We start from the raw sequence: 6,000 nt of genomic DNA, 5'->3' as shown, positions 1-6,000 counted from the left end.
GCCTCAGCTCTGAAGTCCAACCCCTCCCATCTGAGACACCTGGACCTGTGGATGAACAACCTGCAAGAGTCAGGAGTGAAGGATCTGTATGATCTTGTGAAGAGTCCAGACTGTGGACTGCAGACTCTGAGGTCAGTAGAGGGTTGGAGTCAGTCCATGCTGCTTTCATCAGTATTGTCCTAAACACAGTTTGTATCAAAGCAAAGATCCAGTGTCTCCTGTAAACCTCCAACCTTCTCAGTGGCTGCTTTCCTCATTGAAGCTGTGAGAGGAGAATGGTGACAGGCTTCAGGATTGGACAGAAAAACAGAGAGACAGAGAGACAGACAGCAGTCAGCCAATCAGATCAGCCACGAGCCTGATTGTGATTGTGTGTTTTAGGTGATGTAAAGACGACTGTTGTTGTTGTGTTCATGTCTACAGGAAGTAGAGCTGGATTACAGCTGACAGCCTCACAAGATGTGTAGAGACAGTGGTCCTCATTCATCAAAGTGTCGTAGCATCAAATCTGATCTGAAACTGTTTGTTCTCTCATTTCAACACTAAAGAATTGATGAGTTTGATCTTTGTCACAGCTCTGAGATCAGTCTGACTGCAGCCTGCAAATCACTGGCTCTGATTTCAGAGAAGCATCATGACATTTTGTCAGCATGTGGTCTGATACAGAGCAGAACCTCTGCTGAAGTCCAGTGATCACATCTGTATATGTGTCCATCTGTCAGATACTTTCAGTGACAGCCTCCATGTTTATTTGTCAGCTGATATTTCAGAAGCAGATCAGATGTTCATCAACACACAGAGACTCTTTCTTTAAATGGAACATGAGTTGACATGTAACAGCAGTGAATCCATCACTAAACTGTTTGTGCAGTAATGAAGCTTCATGACTCAGCAGTTTATTTCCACTGTGGACTTGAGTGAAATGTTCAGAGTAAACAGACTTGATGCTAAAAGTCTCTGCAGGTGTGTGAGCTTCCAGCTCAGTGTCTTCACTCCAATACGTTAACATGAGAGCTGAGAGGAAGCTGCTACACTACACAGCTGCTCCACTTCTGCTCTGAACAGGACTGAAGTCCCTGCTGCTCTTTATACTGGATGTGCTGCATCAGTGACTGACAGCTGATGAAGTGAGTCTCTGTAAACACTGATTTATCACCTCTGTTGTCTGTCTTCTTCTCTCAACAGCTGGAGGCTGTGATCTTTCTAAAGGAGAGAGTAAAGAGGACGGTGTGTGTGTTGAGAGAGGACGAGCTGTGTCCTGATGATCCAGAGAGGTTGAAGCAGCAGCAGCTTGTGTGTAGAGAGGCTCTGATTGGTCCATGTTACTGGGAGGTAGAGTGGAGAGGAGAGCTTCATCCAGCAGTGACTGACAGAGGAACCAGAAGAAGTGGAGAAGACTCTCAGTGCTGCAGTCTGAACTGCTCTGAGAACAGCTCCACTGTCAAGTCCACCATCATCCCTGTGTGTTCCTCTGGATCTGAAAGAGAATCATCAGTGTATCTGGACTGCTCTGCTGCTGCTCTGTCCTTCTACACAGTCTCTGCAGACTTCTCATTAAGGCTGTAGTCAGGACTTTAGAAATACTGAGGTCATGAGGTCAAACTTCCTTTAGACAATGTCTTTTTTCTGTAACTTCCATTTTCTGTTTATCTGGATTTTTTAAACCATATAACTCATGTATCTAACAGGTCTGAACTCTCTGTGATGTGTTATTTAAATGCAGCAGTGTGTCCCTGAGTTTTAATGAACCTCTGAATTTCTGTATTGTTTCCTGTGTGTATTGAATTGAATGGTTTAAAGGCTGTTTCCTAACACTAATAATAAATCCAATAATTATTCTGACAACTCGCTGGAAAGTTCTTTGAATTCTAACATAATTCAGCACCACTATCAATGACAGTTATCATGTGGACATTGCAACCAGGGGAGAGGACACACTAGACCTAGTGTCTACAAACAACAAGGACTCTTCCAGAGCTGCTGCCCTCCCCCATGTTGGTAACTCTGACCATCCAGCTGTTATACTCACACCAGCTTACAAACCCAGAGTGAAACAGGTCAAGCCAGAGGTCAGACAGGTTAGAATGAGACCAGTCAGTGGGACATTTTCAGAGAGGCAGCAACATATGACAATGTTTCTGACCTCCAGGAATATACTGTGTCTGTCACTGACTGCATTAATAAATTTATAAAGGATGTGACAGTGGTCAAAACCATCAAGAGGCGAGCCAACCATAAACACAAAAAAGTTTGCTCTCTGCTGAGAGCCTGGAACTCTGCATATAAATCTGGGGATGCTGCAGCAAATAGTCTGACAAGGAAGAACCTGTCACAGAGATCAGAGAGAGGACGAGGCCACGATGACCTGAATCCCTCTTATGCACGGTTTGAGGTCAAAAGCACCATCCAGGCACAGACGCTCCCACTACCATCCAGAGACCAGGCACTCCAGCTGTCCACTGCTGAAGTGAGAAAGGCCTTTGGACTGGACAACATCCCTGGATGTGTTTTAAAGGATTGCGCAGAGCAATTGAAAGGTGTCTTTGCAGACATCTTCAACACATCCCTCAGGCAGGCAGTCGTACCCACCTGCCTCAAAAGCACCACTATTATTCCAGTCCCAAAGAAGTCAGATCCAGCCTGCCTGAATGACTTTCACCCAGTGGCCCTCACACCAACTGTGACCAAATGTCTTGAGCAGCTGGTTTTGAAACATATTAAGAACAATCTCCCAATAAACCTGAACTCCCTTCAATTTGCTTATAAAACAGACACAATCTCCACCACACTCCACCTCACGCTGTCACACCTGGAGAGGAAGAATACCTACACCAGAGTCCTTTTCATTGACTTCAGCTGTTAATACAATCACTCCACAGCAGCTGGTGGAAAAGCTGAGGCTGCTGGGTGTGAACACTGCAACCTGCAACTGGTACTCAGCTTCCTGACAAAGCAGCAGCAGACAGTCACACATTAAGATCCATCTCAGGGGTGTGTCCTGAGCCAGCTGCTGTTTCGCCTTCTCACACATGACTGTACAACCAGATGCAGCACCAACCACACTGTTAAGTTTGCAGACAACACAACCTAATGACAATGATGAGTCTGCTCACAGACTGGAGGTGGAGCTGCTTGTAGTGTGGTGCAGATCCCACAACCTCACCATCAATGTGGACAAAACAAAGGAAATGGTGATTGATTTCAGGAAATCTGGCAAAGATCACCACACACATCTCACCATAAATGGTGCTGCTGTGGAGAGGATTGGCAGGGTTCAGTTCCTGGGCGTGCACCTAGCTGATGACCTGTCCTTCTCCATCAACATCACAGCTGTCATCAAAAAAGGGTTAGGGTTAGACAAAAACGTCTCCACCCCCTCCGGAGACTCAGAAAGTCAGGACTCCCCACACCTCACCTCATCACATTTTACAGGGGCACCATCCAAAACATCCTGAGGCTCAGCTTCACGTCCTGGTTTGGCAGCTGCAGGGTCCACGAGCAACAACAGTAAGACATTTAAGACTGCATTCAGAATTGTTGGTGCCCCTCTCCTGTTCCTGAAGGAGATCTACCAGCAGCGCTGCATTCACGGAGCAATCTCCATCATCAGTGACTCTCAACCACCCCTCTCATGGCCTGTTCTCCCCCCTTCTTGTCCAGCAAGAGGTCCAGGAGCATCAGCAGGATGCTGAACAGCTTCTTTGCACAAGTGGTGAGACTGATGAACGGACTGTGGCCCCTCCCCATCCATCCACACACCCACGCAGCCACACTGCTGTGAGACAGAGAATGTCACAGTCACTTTAGTCAATTTAGAGTTTCTTAGTTTCTAGTTTAACAATTTTCTTTCTCTACCCACTGTTTATTTTAATGTCAGAAGCTGGTGAGAAACAACATTTCGTATCAGCCTGTGTATTTTTGTAAATACCACGTGAAATAAAGAAAATCTTGAATCATGAATCTAAATTTTAAAAAGTCAAAGTAGAAAATATGTACAGTATTTCTGTACAATGATAAAACTTTGAAAACACACCTTTACACTGTGCCGTGGGACTTCGGTGCAATGTGGGCTGACCCCGTGACCTGGGCCTGGATCCAGATAAGCAGCAGATGATGACATGACATGACCTTTACACTGTGCATTCAAAGACCTGCCATTTGTGTGATCTCTTTATCTATATCAAGACTGATCTTTTAGTGGACATGAGGACATATCACAGCATGCACAGTGAACAAGAGGGAAAGATTAATTACTGTTGGTTTCTGACAAAATAACAGTCAATTCCATTGAATCACAAGATATAATTCAATTTCTCCTGTGGGTGTTAAGAATAAATCTCTTAACAACCATCCAAAAATAACTTTTCAACATTTCTGAAAGCATCTTAAATAATAAAAAAAAAAACAGTTACTCAGTATTCAGTATATTAGGTGTCTGGAGGTTCCTCAACAGGTCTCCTAGCTTCCTAGTCACCTGCAGCATGAACAGTATAGCTCAGTATAAATGATCATCACCTGGACCTGTATTGTAATGATTATCTTTGACCTGTCACAGAGGGAAAGTCACAGGTGAACAGCTTTAATGATTTAATGATTGCTATACCAAATGATCCAATAAGTCATTCTATGTTACTGATCATATAGGTTTATGTTCTTGTTATGGCCACAGCTGTGTTGGAGAATTGGTAAGTTTGTGTGATGTGTATCAGGTGTGTGTGTGTGTGTGTGTGTGTGTGTGTGTCCTACGGTGACTGGTTCAAATGCTGTCTGTTGCATATAGAGTAATGGAATTATACTGATGCCTAGTAATGTACATTCTTTATCATTTGCTTTTATCTCAAATCCACAAACAGCTTGATGTTCAATGTATCATTCATGCTACGTTCATGACTGGAGGTGGGGTGATGATGTGATAGCTGTTAGGTGCGCAGGTGAATTGAGGGGAATGGCAAGCAGATCACCACACTCTGGCCTGAACACACATACACACACAGGACACACACACGTACAGGTGGAGAAGACAGACAGGGACAAATAACACACACCAGTAGAGATCGACTGATTATCGGCGCCGATGTTCGGCATTTTGACGCATATCGGCATCAGCCTTCTTTTTAATCCGACGGCCAATGAGAGATCAATTTAAAACTGGGTTATTTTGGCTCTGATGCAGCTGCGCCTCTGTCTGCAGACACTACTCTGTCTCCAGCATTGTCCCACCCATAGCACCATCTGATTGGTTACAAGCAGAGCTGATTGGCACGGAGGTTTTGAAGGTAAGTTAAGGCGCAGACTCTCCCGAATTGCATGAATTGCAATTGGATGAGCGTGCGGAAGTGTTCTCGAGAGAGAGTATGAGGTATGCTGGAGCGTTAGGATGAGTAAGTTGTGCGTTAGCGGCAGAAGTTTTAATACAGTGAGCAAAGGAATTAACAATAAAGTTGAAGCCTGCCAGGTGAACAAGACTCCCGGCTCGTTCTTGTTGGAGTTCTGCCGTAGCGTGAGTGACAAGGAGGGGGGTTAACCACGAGCAGGTACCGCTCGTCCCTGGAGCTTTCACAGCCGAACAGAAATGGCTCACAGCTGTTTGGTGTTTTTAACGGTTTCATCACTTGAAACAAGGTTGCTGATAATATTGATAGAGAAATAGTGAGAATAATAAGAAGTGTGTGTGTGTGTGTGTGTGTGAGAGAGTAAAATTCAGTTTTTTTTCAAACCCTCATTTCAGATGGACAGACTGAAGTCTTCAGTGAAGTCTCTGTAATTTATTAGAGCAAGAGGAGCCGTCTCACTGGAACAATTCTGCTTTTAACACCACAATCTGCAAATTTTATTTAACTTTGTTTTATTTACTTTATAAAATTTTAGGAAGCTATTTATTTATTTATTTAAATTTTCAGTTAACTAAATATCGGTTATCGGCCTCCTTGACTACTAATAATTGGTACTGGCCCTGAAAACACATTATCGGTCTGTCTCTATTCAGTTCCTCATGTTTCT

The sequence above is a fragment of the Toxotes jaculatrix genome, chromosome 14 (genome assembly GCF_017976425.1).
Source record: "Toxotes jaculatrix isolate fToxJac2 chromosome 14, fToxJac2.pri, whole genome shotgun sequence".
NCBI lineage: Eukaryota > Metazoa > Chordata > Actinopteri > Toxotidae > Toxotes > Toxotes jaculatrix.
This window is presented reverse-complemented; position numbering follows the sequence as displayed.